Source organism: Nomascus leucogenys, chromosome 3 (genome assembly GCF_006542625.1).
Source record: "Nomascus leucogenys isolate Asia chromosome 3, Asia_NLE_v1, whole genome shotgun sequence".
In the NCBI taxonomy this organism is placed as follows: domain Eukaryota; kingdom Metazoa; phylum Chordata; class Mammalia; order Primates; family Hylobatidae; genus Nomascus; species Nomascus leucogenys.
The window spans coordinates 125,683,829-125,702,768 of NC_044383.1; positions in this window are offsets into that span (position 1 = coordinate 125,683,829).

Sequence of the window (18,940 nt, forward strand, 5' to 3'; positions counted from 1 at the left end):
AATGAGCTCAAAGTTTTAAAGCAAAAAGTAAATATAATGTTATTGAGAGCACTGAGACTGAATGGGATAAAATTCAGCCTAAAAAAATATTAAGAGAGGCCAGGCGCGGTGGCTCACGTCTGTAATCCCAGCACTTTGGGAGGCCAAGGTGGGCAAATCACCTGAGGGGAGTTTGAGACCAGCCTGTCCAACATGGCGAAACCCCATCTCTACTACAAAATGCAAAAATTAGCTGGGTGTGGTGGCAGGCACCTGTAATCTCAGCTACTTGGGAGGCTGAGGCAGGAGAATTGCTTGAACCTGGGAGGCAGAAGTTGCAGTGAGCCAAGATAATGCCACTGCACTCCAGCCTGGGAGACAGAGCAAGACTCAGTCTCCAAAAATAAAAAAAAAAAAAATTAAGAGAAAGGCATACTTTATTCAAAAACTTATTCTATAGGAAAAACAAGAGATTAGTGCCATGTATAACTAAGATATGTATCAAGATGGAGACAAAGGTAAAGCAAATAAAGCAAATGAGAAATTAATTATACTGCTATATACACCTTAAGACTACGGTGGAGGAGGGAGGAAATGGATATTGTGTTTTTGGTGTTACATCTTGGTATGAGTAACCCTTTGCAGTAAGGGGAGAATTTGATTATCTTTGAAAAAGTTAATTTTGCTCAAATTAAAGTATCTGGTAAATGCCTAACTTTTAATGTTGACATTTTAAATCTCTATAAAAGAGAGAGCATACAAGAGAGTTGAATGTCAGTATGGAGCTTCTAAGGGGTAATAACGAGGGAGTAACCAAAATCTTGGAGCCTGGACTATAGAAAGTCATGTATGTGCTCCTGCTTGTACTCCTTGAAATGAAGTTCTTGGACAGGATAGTTCCACAAATTCTTATTGGTCTGCATCAAGATGAAAGTAAGTATTGGAAACTTTTACAGCAATTTTTATCACCACAATATTTTTATTTTATTTTATGAAACTAAAACTGATCCCTTACCACAGATACTTTGAGAGGCACTTTCCTAGTTCATAATAAAATAGAATTCGAAAACTTTACTGCCTTTTGTCCTGAACGTGAATACAGCTTGAGAAAAGGAAAGAGAGGGAGAATGTGAATATATATTTGGGAATTATCTCAATGGAACAAATGAGGAAAATCATTTTAAAAGCAGTATGATTGTACTAGAAGCTCTCTTGATGAGAAAAAGGGGTTAAAACCTTTTTATTGAGCACTGTTATATGTAGGCACTTTTATTGAGATTATCTTTTGTTTTGGAGACAAGGTCTTGCTCAGTCACCCAGGCTGGAGGGCAGTGGCACAATCTCAGCTCACTGCAGCTTTGACTCCCCAGGCTCAAGTGGATCCTGTCACCTCAGCCTCCCGAGTAGGTGGGACTACAGGAGCACACCACCACACCTGGCTAATTTTTTTGACTTTTTTGTAGAGACAAGGTCTCACTGTGTTGCCCAGGCTGGTCTTGAACTCCTGAGCTCAAGTGATCCTCCCACCTCAATCTCCCCAAGTCCTTGGATTACAGGTGTGAGTCACTGCACCTGGTTTATTTAGATTATTTTAAATAATGAAATTCTAATTTTTATGGAAGATGGGGCATAACTGAAGCTCAGTGACTTTAGTGGGTTGAAGGTGGCCCCCAAAAGATATCTCCATATTCCAGTCCATAGAACCTGTGACTATTAACATATGGCAAAAGATGGGATTAAGTTACAGATCTTGAGAAGAGGAGCTTATCCTAAAGAAGTCCTAAATGCAATTACACATATTTTTATAAGAAAGACACACCGAGGAGAAGGCACATAGTGAAAAGGAAGAGGCGACGTGACTATAGAAGCAGAGATTGGAATGATGCAGCCACATGCCAAGGAGTATCCAGAGCCACCGGAAGCCGAAGAGGCAAGAAAGGGATTTTCCCCCAAAGCCTTTGGAGGGCGCGTGTCCCTGCCGACACTTTTATTTCAGACTTGACTGGTCTCCAGAACTGTGAGAGAATAAATTTCTGTTGTTCTAAGCTCCTCAGTTTGTGGTAATTTGTTACAGCAGCCTTAGGAAACTAATGCAGTGACCTAAAGTAACTTCTAGAAAATGAAAAATCTGATGTTTAACCTCGGGTGTCACTCCAAAGCCTTTTATGATGACCCATCATATCGCAGGCTTCTAGACTTTATAATAGCCAGATCAAGTGATTGGAAATAGGTTGAAAGGCTAGGGAAAGCACAGAGAAATAAAGCGCGTATGCTGTGGCCCCGTATACTAGGTTTCAATCCTGGTTCCTCTACTCACTTTACTTGTCTTCCGGAAGTGCCAGTTCCCTCAAATGTAAACTATTATAAATGGCATAAACCAAATTAACATGGTATTGTAAGGATTAAGAAGCCATGTATATAAACTTCTTTGCAGGCTGTGCAGTGGCTCAAGCCTGTAATCCCAGCACTTTGGGAGGCCGAGGCAGGCAGATCATAAGGTCAGGAGTTCGAGACCAGCCTGGCCAACATAGTGAAACCCCATCTCCACTAAAAATATAAAAATAAGCTGGGCGTGGTGGCAGGCGCCTCTAGTCCCAGCTACTTGGGAGGCTGAGGCAGGTGAATCACTTGAATCCGGGAGGCGGAGGTTGCAGTGAGCCGAGATCACGCCACTGCCTGGGCAACAGAGCAAGACTCCGTCTCAAAACAAAACAAAACAAAACAAAAAACTTCTTTGCAAACTGTAGCGCACTATTCAAATGCTAATCCCTAAGACCCCCATTCCCTTCCACCCTCAGTCCCTCAGGAGAGATTGAAGAGAGGATGTATGCAGCAATCTTTATACTCTGTATCTCATCTGTTGCAACTGCAGTTGGATTGGGTCGCCCATTTTCCTGCCAGAGCAGAGATGAACATCTTCCTCTCTCTAGCTGTACAGTCCTAATATTACAGGCCTGCAAGAGCAACAAGAAGCCCCTGAACCTGTTGAGCAATTTTGCTTGAAAGAAAACCTCAGAAGCTACCATGCCAAAACAAAATAGTTGTTTTTGGTAGATTTTTTTCTTTTAGTGTTCAGATGGACAATACTAAATAACTCTATTCAACAGGCAGTTCATTTCTACTTGTTTACTTATGCACTGCCTTGTTCCAGAAAGGATTTAAGGTGGATTACCTATTAATACCACACAAGATAAAATAAAGTGAAAAATAAGTGGGTGAGGAAAGTAGGACACCAGGAAAATAAGACGCAGAAAATTAAGTGAAAACAGGAGTGAGTGAGACTCATTGTGCTTTGTAAGGGCTTGTGTGCTCACTGAGGCTGGCCAGGAGAGTGTTTCTAAGCTTTCTTGCTGTTAATACAGAAAAGTCTCTAAGTCAAGGTCCCCAACGATCTCCTTTTTTGAGACAGGGTCTCACTCTAACCCAAGCTGGAGTGCAGTGGCACGATCTTGGCTCACTGCAACCTCCACCTTCCGGGTTCAAGCCATTCTCCTGCCTCAGCCTCCTGAGTAGCTGGAACTACAGGTGTGCACCACCATGCCCAGTTAATTTTTGTGTTTTTAGTAGTGATGGGGTCTCGCCTTGTTGTCCAGGCTGGTCTCGAACTCCTGGCCTCAAGTGCTCTGCCCACCTCGGCCTCCCAAAGTGGTGGGATTACAGGCATGAGCCAGTGGGCCCGACCACAATGTCCTCTTTAGGAAGTAATTTCTGTCTGCCCAGAGCACTGGCTATGGAAGATAAAGATCTCAAAGATCTTTTTTTTTTTGTTTCTGTTTTTTGAGACGGAGTCTCGCTCTGTTGCCCAGGCTGGAGTGCAGTGGTGCAATCTCAGCTCACTGCAAGCTCCGCCTCCCGGGTTCACACCATTCTCCTGCCTCAGCCTCTCCGAGTAGCTGGGACTACAGGCGCCCGCCACCACGCCCGGCTAATTTTTTTGTATTTTTAGTAGAGACGGGGTTTCACCGTGGTCTCGATCTCCTGACCTCGTGATCCGCCCGCCTCGGCCTCCCAAAGTGCTGGGATTACAAGCGTGAGCCACCGCGCCCGGCTGACTCTAGATTTTTAAATGTTCAGACTTGTATCAAGCCACATGACTAAGAATATGTATACATGCACCACATTACCTTCCCTCCTCTAGAAATGTCCTTGCAGAATTGCAGTTTCACACCACTCCATCATCTTTTATTTTGTTTTATTTACTTATTTTTGAGACGGAGTCTTACTCTGTCATCCAGGCTGGAGTGCAATGGTGCAATCTTGGCTCACTGCAACCTCCGCCTCCTGGGTTCAAGCAATTCTCCTGTCTCAGCCTCTTGAGTAGCTGGGACTACAGGTGCCCAACACCAGCTAATTTTTGTATTTTTAGTAGAGATGGGGTTTCACAATGTTGGCCAGGCTGGTCTTGAACTCCTAACCTCAGGTGATCCACCCGCCTTGGCATCCCAAAGTGCTGGGATTACAGACGTGAGCCACTATGCCCGGCCCATCTTTTATTAAGGATTATATGTAAAAGTGACCTTTTGGAGAGCACTTTTCCTCTTTTGAAAAACTATGGTTGAACACACTTTTCATTAGATTGTTTTATGTCATTTAGGAAGTAAAGCTCTGTGTGACCCTTAGAATTTAGTGGGACAATGGAAGTGTATCTCTTGTGCTTCCTGTTGTTTACCAAGGAGTGCAATGTAACTCCTCTTATGCTACCCCTTGTATATATATTTTAAGCTCTGTTTCCAAAAAGTGAAACTAAGTATATGTTCAATTGCGCAGCTTGTATTCAGCCTAGGTTTAGAAGCCCCAAGCAGAAGTAATGGTCAACATTCATTTCTATACCATGCACTGGCTGGCCTCTGGTCCTCAGGCAGAATTTTTTTTTTTTTTTTTTTTTTTTTTTTTTTAAATAAAAAATAGAGACAGAGTTTTGCCATGTTGCCCAGGCTAGTCTTGAACTCCTGGGCTCAGGCTCAGCCTCCTCAGGGAAAATTTTTTAAAATTTTAGTTTTAGTTTTAATTTTTGTAGGTACATGGTAGGTGTATATATTTATGGGGCACATGAAATATTTTGATACAGGCATACAATGCATAATAATCACATCAGGGTATATGGGGTATTCATCACCTCAAGCATTTATCCCTTGTGTTACAGAGATAAAGAAAATAAGTTTCATTGATCCTTTACTGATTTTTTTTTTTTAATCCAGGCTAAAATGAGTATGGTTATGCTCAGCATCAAGATCTTTGAGGCCTTGACCTCCCATAGCCAGTGCTCTGGGCAGGCAGAAATTACTTCCTAAAGAAGACATTGTTGGGGATCTTGTTTGCAAGTACCATGTTGTTTTAGTTACTATAGATGTGTAGTATAATTTGAAGTCAGGTAATTTGATTCCTCCAGTTTCATTCATTTTTCTTTTTTTTTTTTTTCTTGAGACGGAGTCTCGCTCTGTCGCCCAGGCTGGACTGCAGTGACGCAATCTCGGCTCACTGCAAGCTCTGCCTCCCGGGTTCACGCCATTCTCCTGCCTCAGCCTCTCCGAGTAGCTGGGACTACAGGCGCCCACCACCACGCCCGGCTAATTTTTTGTATTCTCAGTAGAGACGGGGTTTCACCGTGGTCTCGATCTCCTGACCTCGTGATTCGCCCGCCTCAGCCTCCCAGAGTGCTGGGATTACAAGCGTGAGCCACCGCGCCTGGCCTCATTCATTTTTCTTAGTATAGGTTTGTCTATTGTAGGTCTTTTGTGATTCCATATAAATTTTTTGATTGTTTTCTTCTATTTCTGTGAAAAATGTCATTGATATTCTGATAGGGATTGCATTATATCTGTGGAGTGCTTTGGATAGTATGGACATTTAAACATATTGATTCTTCCAATCCATGAACGTGGAGTATCTTTCCATTTTTCTATGTCTTCTTCAATTTCTTTCATCAATCTTTTACGTTGTAGAGATCTTTCATTTCTTTGGTTAATTCCTAGGTTTGTTTTTTTTTTTTTTGAGATGGAGTTTCGCTCTTGTTGCCCACGCTGTAGTGCAATGGTGGGATCTCGGCTCACCACAACTTCCGCCTCCTGGGTTCAAACGATTCTCCTGTCTCACCCTCCCTAGTAACTGAGATTACAGGCGCATGCCACCATGCCTGGCTAAGTTTTGTATTTTTAGCAGAGACGGGGTTTCATCATATTGGTCAGGCTGGTTTTGAACTCCTGACCTCAAGTGATCCACCCACCTCGGCCTCCTGAAGTGCTGGGATTACAGGTGTGAGCCACCGCACCCGGCCGGTATTTTATTTTATTTGTAGCTATTGTAAATGAGATTACTTTCTTTATTACCTTTTCAGATTATTTACTATTGGCCTATAGAAATGGTACTAATTTTAGTATGTTGATTTTGTATCCTGAATACTGGATTTGTTTATCAGTTCTAATAGTTTTTTTGTGGAGTCTTTTTTCTTTTAACTTTTATTTTAAGTTCAGGGGTATATGTGCAGGCTTATTACATAGGTAAACTTGTGTTGTGGAGGTTTTTGTACAGATTTTTTCATCATCCAGGTATTAAGCCTAGTACCCATTAGTTAGTTTTCCTGATCCTCTCCCTCCTCCCACTCTGTACCCTCTGAAAGGCCCTAGTGTGTGTTCTTCCCCTCTACGTGTACATGTGTTCTCATTATTTAGCTCTTACTTATAAGTGAGAACATGCAGTATTTGGTTTTCTGTTCCTGTGTTAGTTTGCTAGGGATAATGGCCTCCAGCTCCATCCATGTTCCTGCAAAGGACATGATCTCATTCTTTTTTATGACTGATAGTATTCCATGTTGTATATGTACCACATTTTCTTTATCTAGTCTACTATTGATGGGCCTTTAGGTTGATTCCATTTGCTATTGTGAATAGTGCTGCAATGAACATATGTGTGCATGTGTCTTTATAATAGAATGACTTACATTCCTTTGAGTATATACGCAGTAATGAGATTGCTGGGTGGAATGATATTTCTGTCTTTAGGTCTTTGAGGAATTGCCAACCTGTCTTTCACAATGGCTTAACTAATTTACACTCCCACTAACAGTGTATAAATGTTTCTTTTTCTCCACAACTTTGCCAGCATCTGTTATTTTTTGACTTTTTAATAGTAGCCATTCTAACTGGTATTAGATGGTATCTCACTGTGATTTTGATTTGCATTTCTCTAATGATCAATGATGTTGAGCTTTTTTCATATGATTGTTGGCCACATGTATGTCTTTTAAAAAGTGTTTGTAGAGTCTTTACTTCAAGCTTGTCCAACTTGCCACCAGTGGGCCACATGTGACTCAAGACAGCTTTCAATATGGCCCAGTACAAATTTGTAAATTTTATTAAAACATTATGAGATTTTTTTGAAATTTTTTTGTTTTAGCACATCTACTGTTAGTGTTTTTTATGTGTGGCCCAAGACAATTCTTCTTCCACTGTGGCCCAGGGAAGACAAAATATTGGACACCTGCTTTAGGTTTTTCCAAATATAAGATCATATCACTTTCAAAGAAAGGCAATTTGAATTCTTCCTTTCCAAACTGGATGCCTTTTATCGCTCTTCTCTGATTGCACTAGCCAGGAATTCCAGTACTATATTGAATAACAGTGGTGAAAATGGGCATCCTTGTCATGTTCCTGATCTTAGAGGAAAGACTTTCAGTTTTTCCCCATTTAGTATGATACTAGCATTGGGTCTGTCATATGTGGCTTTTATTATGTTGAAGTTTGTTTCTTCTGTACTCAGGTTTCTGTGGGTTTTTGTCATAAATGGATGGTGAATTTTATCAAATGCTTCTTCCAGCATCAGTTGAAATGATCATATGGTTTTTGTCCTTCATTCTGTTGATATGATGTATCATACTGATTCATTTGCATATGTTGACCCATCCATGCATTCCAGGGATACATCCTACCTGGTCATAATGAATGATCTTTTTAATGTGTTGTTGAGTTCAGTTTGCTAGTCTTTTTTTGAGGATTTTTGTATCAAGTGTTTTGTTGAGGATTTTTGTATCAATGTTCATCAGGGATATTGACCTGTAGTTTTCTTTTCTTGATGTGTCTTTGTTTGGTTTTGGTATCAGAGTAAAAACAGCCTCACAGAATGAGTTTGGTTGTATTTTTTCTTCTTTTTTTTTTTGGAATAGTTTGAGTAGAATTGGTATTAGTTCTTCTTTAAATGTCTGGAAAAATTCAACAGTGAAGCCATCAGGTCATAGGCTTTTCTTTCCTGAGACATTTTATTATGGCTTCAATCTCATTACTTGTTGTTGGTCTGTTCAGGATGTTGTTGGTCTGGTTCAGTCTTGGTAGATTGTATGTGTCTAGGAATTTTCCATTTCTTCTAGGTTTTCCAATTCATTGGCATGTAGTTACTCATAGCAGCTTCTAACGATCCTTTGAATTTCTGCAGCATTAGTTGTAATGTCTCCTTTTTCATCTCTGATTTAATTTGTTTGGGTCTTTTCTATTTGTTTCTTAATTAGTTAGGCTAAAGGTTTGTTGATTTTTGTTTATCTTTTCAAAAACCCACTTTTTATTTCATTGATGTTTTGTATTTTTTTCATTTCAGTTTCATTTATTTCTGCTCTAATCTTTATTATTTCTTTTCTTCTACTAATTTTGGGTTTTGTTTGCTCTTGCTTTTCTAGTTCTTTAAGATGCATCATTAGGGCTGGGTGTGGTGGCTCACGCCTGTAATCCCAGCACTTTGGGAGGCCAAGGTGGGTGGATTACAAGGTCAGGAGATGGAGACCATCCTGGCTAACACAGTGAAACCCCATCTCTACTAAAAATACAAAAAAAAAAAAAAATTAGCCAGGTGTGGTGGCGGGCACCTGTAGTCCCAGTTACTCAGGAGGTTGAGGCAGGAGAATGGAGTGAACCTGGGAGGTGGAGCTTGCAGTGAGCCTTGATTGTGCCACTGCACTCCAGCCTGGGCGACAGAGCAAGAATCCATCTCAAAAAAAAAAAAAAAAAATTCATCATTAGGTTGTTTACTTAAAGTTTTTCTACTTTTTGATAGAGGTCCTTAATGCTATAAACTTTTCTCTTATTAGTGCTTTCATTGTATCCTATAGGCTTTGATATGTTGGGTTTCCATTTTCATTTGCTTCAAGAAACTTAAATTTTCTCCTTAATTTCTTCATTGACCCACTGGTCATTCTGGAGCATATTGTTTAATTTCCATGTGTTTTAGTTTCCAAAATTCCTGTTGCTATTGAGTTCCAGTTTTGTGCCATTGTGATCACAGAAGATACTTGATATTGTTTCAATTTTTTTTTTTTTTTGAATTTTTAAAGACTGCTTTTGTGGCCTAACATCTATATGGTCGGTCGGTCTATCTATCTATCTATCTATCTATCTATCTATCTATCTATCTACCTACCTACCTACCTATCTATCTCTGTCTATATCCATAACATATATATGGTTTATCCATATATAGGATAATCCGTGTGCTGAGGAGAAGAAAGTGTATTCTACAGCCATTGGATGAAATGTGAATATCTATTACATCCATTTGGTCTATAGTGCAGATTAAGTACAATGTTTCTTTGTTGATTTTCTGCCTGGATGATCTGTCTAATGCTGAAAGTGATATGCTGAATTTCAGTCTCCAGCTGTTATTGCACTGGGGTCTATCTCTCTCTTTAGCTCTAATAATATTTGCTTAATATATCTGCATGCTCTAGTGTTGGGTGCATATGTATTTACAATTATTATATCCTCTTGCTGAATCGGCCTCTTTATCATCATATAGTTTTGTGTGTGTGTGTGTCTCTTTTTATAGTGTTTGCCTTGAAATCTATTTTGTCTGATGTAAGTATAGCTATTCCTGCTCTTTTTTGGTTTCTGTTTGCATGAAATATCATTTTCCATCCTTTTATTTTCAGTCTATCTGTGACTTTTTTGTTTGTTTGTTTGTTTGAGACGGAGTCTTGCTCTGTCGCCCAGGCTGGAGTGCAGTGGCCTGATCTCAGCTCACTGCAAGCTCTGCCTCCCGGGTTCACACCACTCTCCTGCCTCAGCCTCCTGAGTAGCTGGCACTACAGGCGCCCACCACCAAACCCGGCTAAATTTTTGTATTTTCTGTAGAGACGGGGTGTCACCATGTTAGCCAGGATGGTCTCAGTCTCCTGACCTCGTGATCCTCCCGCCTCAGCCTCCCAAAGTGCTGGGATTACAGGAGTGAGCCACCACGCCTGGCCTATATGTGTCCTTTTAGGTGAAGTGTGTTTCTGATAGGCAACACATCATTAGGTCTTTTTTTTTTTTTTTTTTTTTTTTTTTTTTTAAATCTATGCAGCCACTCTGTGTCTTTTGATTGGAGAGTTTAGCCCATTTACAGTCAATGTTATTATTGATAAGTAAGGACTTATCTTCTGTCATTTTGTTATTTGTTTTCTGGATGTTTTTTGGTTTCCTCTTTCTTCTTTCCTTCCTTAATATCTTCTTTTTAGTGAAGGTGATTTTCTCTGGTAGTATATTTTGATGTTTTGCATCCGTTGTATGTTTTTGATTGGAGGGTATGATATTGTATGATATGTATTGTATGATATTTTGATGAGGCTTGCAAATAATATCTTATAACCCATTATTTTAAAGTCATGACAACTTAACACTGACTTTGTAAACAAACAAACAAGCAACGAGAAAAGTGATAAAAATGCTGTAATTTAACTTCGTCTCCTCAATTTTTAACTTCCTGTTATTTCTATCTTCCTGTACTGTGAATACTTGAAAAATTGTAGCTATCATTTTTGATAGGGTCATCTTTTAGTGTTTCTACTCAGGATATGGTAGTTCACATTCCACAATTACAGTGTTATAATATTCTGGTTTTTTTCTGGTACTTACTATTACCAATAAGTTTTGCACCTTTAGATGATTTCTTATTGCTCATTAAAATGCTTTTCTTTCAAACTGAGGAACTCCCTTTAGCATTTCTTGTAGGACAGATCCCATGTTGATGAAATCCCTCAGCTTTTATTTGTCTGGGAAATTCTTTATTTCCCCTTTAAGTTTGAAGGATATTCTCACTGGATATACTATTCTAGGGTAAAAGATTTTCTCCTTCAGCATGTTAAATATATTGTGACACTCCCTCCTGGCCTGTAAGGTTTCTACTGAGAAGTCTGCAGCTAGATGTGTTAGAGCTTCTTCGTATATTGTTTCTTTTCTCTTGCTGCTTTCAAGATCCTTTCTTTATCCTTGATCTTTGGGAGTTTGATTATTAAATACATTGATGTAGTCCTATTTTGGTTAAACCTGCTTGGTGTTCTATAACCTTCTTGTACTGCAACTTTGATAACTTTCTCTAGATTTGGGAAATTCTTTGTTATTATCTCTTTCTTTCCTAATCTGTCTCTCTACCTCCTCTTTAAGACCAATAACTCTTAGATTTGTCTTTTTGAGGCTGTTTTCTAGATCTTGTTTTTGTGCTTCCTTCTTTTTTTCTGCTTTTTGCTTTTGTCTCCTCTGACTTATTTTCTTTGAGATGGAGTCTTGCTCTTTTGCCCAGGCTGGAGTGCAGTGGCGCGATCTCGACTCACTGCAAGCTCCGCCTCCCAGGTTCACGCCATTCTCCTGCCTCAGCCTCCCGAGTAGCTGGGACTACAGGCGCCCACCACCGCACCTGGCTAATTTTTTGTATTTTTAGTAGAGATGGGGTTTCACCGTGTTAGCCAGGATGAGTCTCGATCTCCTGACCTTGTGATCCACCCGCCTCAGCCTCCCAAAGTGCTGGGATTACAGGCTTGAGCCACTGCGCCTGGCCTGTATTTTCAAATAAACTGTCTTCAAGCTTACTAATTCTTTCTTCTGCTTGATCAATTTTGCTGTTAAGGGACTGATGCATTCATGTCAGTTGCATTTTTCAACTCCAGAATTTCAGTTGATTCTTTTAAATTATTTCAATCCCTTTGTTACATTTATCTGATAGAATTCTGAATTCCTTCTTGGTGTTATCTTGGATTTTGTTGAGTTACTCAAAATAGCTATTTTGAATTCTCTGTTGAAAGGTCACATATCTGTCTCTTTGGGATTGGTCTCTGGCAGCTTATTTAGTTCATTTGGTGAGGTCATGTTTTCCTGGATGGTCTTGATGCTTATAGATGTTCGTCAGTGTCTGGGCATTGAAGAGTTAGGTATTTATTGTAGTCTTTGCAGTCTGGGCTTGTTTTTAACCATCATGCTGGGGAAGGCTTTCCAGGTATTTGAATAGATTTAGGTGTTGTGATCTATGTCTTTGGTTGCTGCAGCCATATCTGCGTTAGGGGACACTCCAAGCCCAGTGATGCTGTGGCTTTTGCCAACTTGTAGAGGTACCACATTGGTGGTCTTGGGTAAGATCTGGAAGGACTCCCTGGATGACTAGGCAGAGACTCTTGTTTTCTTCCCTCACATTCCTCTAAACAAACAGAATCTCTCTATATATAGCTGAGTTGCCTATAGCTGGAGGAGGGATAAAACAGGCACCCCTGTAGCCATCACCACTGAGACTGCATTGGGTCAGACCCGAAGCTAGTACAGCACTGAGTCTCACCCACGGCCCATGGTGACCAACACCTGGGTACTGCCTATGTTCACTCAAGGCCCAAGGACTCTACAATCAGCAGGTGGCAAATCCTGCCAGGCTTGTATCCTTCCCTCAGGGCAGTGTGTTTCTCCCAGCCCTGGGTGGGTCCAGGTGTACTCATTTGTTCTTGCACTGCTATGAAAAAATACCTGACACTGGGTAATTTATAAAGAAAAGAGATTTAATTGGCTCACAGTTCCTCAGGCTGTACAGGAAGCATGGCTGCAGAGGCCTCAGGAAACTTACAATCATGGCAGAAGGTAAAGGGGACGCAGGCACCTCTTACATGGCCAGAGCAGGAGGAGGGCGGGGGAGATGCTTTCAAACAACCAGATCTTGTGATAACTCACTGACTATCATGAGAACAGAACCAAAGGGGAAATTTGCTCTCATGATCCAATCACCTACTGTCAGGCCCCACCTCCAACATTGGGGATTCCAATTTGACATGAGATTTTGGTGGGAACACAAATCCAAACCATGTCACCAGGGATGCTGTCTAGGAGCCAGGGCCTGCAGTTGGGAACCTTAGGAATTTACCTGGTGCTCTGTTTTACAGCAGCTGAATTGGCACCCAAGCTGCAAAGCAAAGTCCTTCCCACTCTTCCCTCCCCCACCACTCTTTTTTTTTTTTTTTTTTTGAGATGGAGTCTTGCTCTGTTGCCCAGGCTTGAGTGCAGTGGCGGGATCTCAGCTCACTGCAAGCTCCACTTCCTGGGTTCAAGAGATTCTCCTGCCTCACCCTCCCAAGTAGCTGGTACTACAGGCTCCTGCCACCATGCCTGGGTAATTTTTTGCATTTATTTATTTATTTATTTATTTATTTATTTATTTTGAGACGGAGTCTCACTCTCTCGCCCAGGCTGGAGTGCAGTGGCGTGATCTCTGCTCACTGCAAGCTCCGCCTTCCGGGTTCACACCATTCTCCTGCCTCAGCTTCCTGAGTAGCTGGGACTACTGGCGCCTGCCACCATGCCCAGCTAATTTTTTTGTATTTTTAGTAGAGACGGGGTTTCACCGTGTTAGCCAGGATGGTCTTGATCTCCTGACCTCCTGATCCACCCGCCTCGGCCTCCTAAAGTGCTGGGATTACAGGCGTGAGCCACTGAGCCCGGCCCCCTCCCCACTTTTTGAATAGAGGAGTCTCTCTCCATGGCCACCACTACCCCTAGCCTGTGGCAAGTATTCCCTGGCTACCACCAATGTTCACTGAAGGCTCAAGGCCTCTTCAGTCAGCTTGTGAATCCTGCCAGTCCTGAGTCTCTCCCTTTAGTGTAGTGGGCTCCCTTCTGGCCCAGGGAAGGTCCAGAAATGCCCTCCAGGAGCCAAGGCCTGGAATTGAGGACTCCGGGAGCCCACTTGGTGCACTGTCCTACTGTGGCCACGCTAGTACCTAAGCTGCAAGATGAAGTTCGTTTTACTCTTCCTTCTCCTTCCCTCCAGCAGAAGAATTCTCTGCCTACAGCCACCACAGCTGGAAATGGTTCTGGCTCAACGTGTGTTTAGAAATGTCATCCAGGAGCTAGTGCCTGGAATGAAGGTCTCAAGACCCTGTCTGGTATCCTATTGTACTGTCGCTGAGCTGGTACTGGCTGCAAGACAAAGTCTCCTTTACTCTTATTACAAACTGAGGGAAGGAGTGTCTTTCAGAGCTGCAAGCTGCACTGCCTATGGTTGGGGGAGAGGTGGTGCAAATACTCCCTTCCCACTCCCAGCTGGTGTTTCACTAGGTCATGTGCCCCCTAAGTCCACTGGCTATGAGCCCAGAAGAGCACCAGGACTTGCCCAGGAATTGCTGTCATTGTGGCCTAGATGTACCTTTCAAGTTTATTTAGATCCCCAGAGCACTTTAGCCTGCAATGAGTCGGGGGCTTGCCGGAACTCAGATTCCAACTGCTATGATGAATGATTTGCCTGTGGCTAGGGCTGGTCTAAACACACCCTCCGGCCGGGCACGGTGGCTCACGCTTGTAATCCCAGCACTCTGGGAGGCCGCGAGGCAGGTGGATCACGAGGTCAGGAGATCGAGACCAGGGTGAAACCCCGTCTCTACTAAAAATACAAAAAATTAGCCGGGCGTGGTGGCGGGCGCCTGTAATCCCAGCTACTTGGAGAGGCTGAGGCAGGAGAATGGCGTGAACCTGGGAGGCGGAGCTTGCAGTGAGCCGAGATTGCGCCACTGCACTCCAGCCTGGGCGACAGAGCGAGACTCCGTCTCAAAATAATAATAATAATAATAATAATAATAAATAAATAAACACTCCCTCCATGGTCACGGGCTGAGTTCTGCCCTGTGTTGTTTTCCACTGCAACAAGCCAGCACTGAGTTCCAATGCAAAGTCCCACAATCACTGTGCTCTTCCTTCCCCAAGCACACAGATTTTATCTCTGTGCCATGCAGCCACTGCCAGGGGATGGAGGAGGGGTGGTGTCAACAGTTCTGGACTGTCTTTCCTACTCTCTTCAGTGCCTCTTTCCTTAATATGATGTTAAAACCCAGTACTGTGATTGCTTACCTGAGTTTTGGTTCTAATGAAAGTGCTTTTTTGTTTGGATAGCTGTGCAGTAAGAAAGACGGGCAATGAGCACTGGAGGCTTCTATTCTGCCATCTTGCTCCCAGGCAGGTTTATAATCCAGTCAGAGCAAGGCTCTATCTCTTCCTTTTCATGCTTGATCTCTTCATCCTTTTTTGGTTTGGCTGGATCTGACTGTACTTGTATTTTAATACAGAATATCATAGGGGTATAAATAACAAATGAATAACAAAAAATAACAAAATTTGGGTTTATTGAAAATGTTAAAGACCACAAAAAGTCATTTTCATCTGTGTTTGAAACTAGAAGAACAAGGAAGTGATTCCAAACTGCTTGGGGCAGATGGTGTAATAATAACAGATAACAGAACTAGTAAATTCATATTCTGTTTTCACGTTCAGCAGCAAGGAAAGTGCTCTGCTGGCTGGAAGGAAAAAAACAAATAATACCTTGAATTAATTTTGGGGGGTGCTTTGGGTTTGGGGGACTTTTTTTTTCCACTTCGTCTCATTTATTTTTGCCCTGTGAGGTAGTCACAGTGGTTATCCTACTTTACTGGGGTGGAAATTGTGACTTAGCATTAAATGACTTGTCCACATTCACAAACAATGTAAAGAGGGAGTTGACTGCAAGTCTACATAGGTAAGTGGACAGTAAGACAAAGCCTGGTCACTTTAAATGAGAACACAGGACAGGTGCAAGTTATGCCAGGCTGCTGAGAAAACTGGAATGTTGGGCAAATAGTAGATGCTCAGAATATTCATTTTGAATGAGTGAATATGAACTGAGGATTAATATCAGTAACTACTGAGATCTTTCAGAGACCAAAGGATGAATGAATAAGGGAAATGTCAATGAATTTTTCACAAAAGGGAAGTAGATTCCATAATTCACAAACAGATCAGCTATTCTCATATGGTGAAACTAGAAAAAGCCAAGAATGGATTTTTAAGCTAATGGTTCACGACTGTTAACAAAGGAATGTGGTGGTTACTGGGAGTGAACATAGGTTCACAGGGAATGTCATGTTATGCTAGCTTAATTTATTTTATTGTTTTTGAAATAGAGCTACTTCATAAGATCAGAGGATTGACTAGGATGACTTAATTTTCATAATACCATAAAAATTGCAACCACTGTTGAACGTTTACTCTATGCTAGGCTCTGCTTTATTTACCCCTCACAATAGTTCCAGTAGGTAAGTGCTTTGTTTATCTCCCTTTTTAAAGATAAGAAACAGAGAATCAGTAAGATCAAGTAATTTACACGAATTACTTGCCAGAGAGTGGCTGAGCCGGAATTGAGGCTAAATTTGTCTGACTCAAAGCAGTTGATGGTAACTACTACACCATATTGTGTTGACACACAGCCAGGCTGATGAGATCTTTGAGGTTAAGGTAAACTGAATATACAAATAGGGTCACAATACCTTTAGATAGATTCACAGCAGGTTGTAAACAAATCTAAAGCACACTGATTAATATTTTGGTCTTAATTTGCCTGGCATTTGAATTAATGAGTTGGCTAAAGACATAGAAAACACACTTGTCACTTTTACAGTTGACAAAAATCAGGAAGAAAAGCCAATCCTATCACTACTATTAACTAACACTTGCATAGTGTTTCTCATATTAAAGAATACTTTTGCCTAGATAGTCATATTTGATTCTCACAACTATACAAAAGAGACTTATTGCTAGATTCCAACTCTCTTTTATTTTTACAGTGAGCAGAACTGAGGATCAGGAAAATCAAGTGACTCTGTCAGAGTCATACAGTGAATAATCTGAGGACTTCTCTTTTCTGTCACATTGCAATAGATATGGAGTCATGATTAGAAAAAGTATCAAGACATGCAGATGGAAGATCGAAACCAGTAAGATGAAATACGAAGGTGGTGAATGTAAAGTCTAATGCTGAAGTAAAAATATGTTCATTTGAATGTTTGATGGAAGCCCACATTTCATTATGATTACAAATAATGCTGACTTACTCTTGGGCTGGATTAATGGAAGCATAACATCTACATCACAATAAACAACACTCCCACTGAACATGGAAATGTTCAAAACCTACATGCAATCCATATTCTCTGGGCCTAGCAGTTAGGGAAAACTTGGACTAAGTAGAGAGTACCCAGAGGCAAATAAAGATTGCAGGGACCGTGGGGTACATAGAGAGTGAAAGGCAATAAGGAAATAAATAAACATTCTAGTTTTCTTCAAAATTTTAAGAATGATCACACGGAAGAGAAAAAATATTTGTTCTGTGTTGATCTACGTCCAGTAGGTGTAAGTATCAGATTTTACTTTGAGATAAAAGACAATTCCAGCAATTGAGCAGCTGCCAATGGAATGAGTCTTGTGAAGTTTTAATACCCCATCATGGAAAAAATTCTCTCAGAGGCTATTTGGTCTCTCTTTCTCTTAGAAGTGAGGTGAAAAGTAAAATTATAATGAGTTATCATGGCTTGTCCAATCTAATATTATGTAGTAGTTTAAAACCTTACTCCAAGAAGACAAGGATCACTCTCATTTTGATTTTCACTTAGCTCCAAGCAGGCTGAGTATAGTAGATGCTCAAAAAATACTGAAATAAGTCTTCAAAAGGGAGAGGAAAGTACCAAGGGCTGGTAGTGAAATATCTCCCGGCACACATCATGCCTCGGAGGGGGGACTTTGGGTTTGGGGGACTTTTTTTTCCACTTCGTCTCATTTATTTTTGCCCTGTGAGGTAGTCACAGTGGTTATCCTACTTTACTGGGGTGGAAATTGTGACTTAGCATTAAATGACTTGTCCACATTCACAAACAATGTAAAGAGGGAGTTGACTGCAAGTCTACATAGGTAAGTGGACAGTAAGACAAAGCCTGGTCACTTTAAATGAGAACACAGGACAGGTGCAAGTTATGCCAGGCTGCTGAGAAAACTGGAATGTTGGGCAAATAGTAGATGCTCAGAATATTCACTCCCCATGCAGTGGGAGGCAGCAATGAGAGGTTCTAGTCTGGAGCATCTGCACTCCCTACGCTCTTCGCTTGGACCACGCTTCCACTTGGATTTTCACGAGGTCCAGCCTCTGGCTTTATTCAGGTCTGCTCAAAAGGCACTTCAGAGAGGATCTTAAGTAGCAACCCCTTAAACTCTGTCACTGCTCTAGTACTTTCGGGCATTTTAAACTGCCTCTCAAACACAGAGAAATACACACATACATTCAGTGTCTCCTGACATTTGAATTTAAGTTTTTTGGCAGCAGGGAATTTCTTTTGTTCCTGCATGTTATGATTTGAATTGCGTTCCCCTGAAATTCATATGTTGAGGTCAAAATCCTCAATACCTTAGAACAGGGGTCCCCAACCCCCAGGCCATGGACCAGTACCAGTCTGTGGCCTGTTAGGAACCAGGATGCACAGCAGTTGCTGAGCAGCAGGTGGGCGAATGAGGGAAGTTTCATCTATATTTACAGCCACTCCCCATCACTCACATTATGGCCTGAGCTCTGCCTCCTGTCAGATCAGTGGTGGCATTCGATAGTCATAGGAGCGCGAACCCTACTACGCCTAAGAGGGATCTAGGCCGTGTGTTCCTTATGATAATTTAATGCCTGTTGATCTATCACTGTCTCCCATCACCCCTAAAGGGGACTGTCTAGTTTTCCTGCAGGAAAACAAGCTCAGGGCTCCCACTGATTCTACATTATGGTGAGTTGTATAATTATTTCTTTTCTGCTTTTTTTTTTTTTAAGACGGAGTTTCATTCTGTCGCCCAGGCTGGAGTCCAGTGGCGCGATCTCCGCTCACTGCAAGCTCTGCCTCCCGGGTTCACGCCATTCTCCT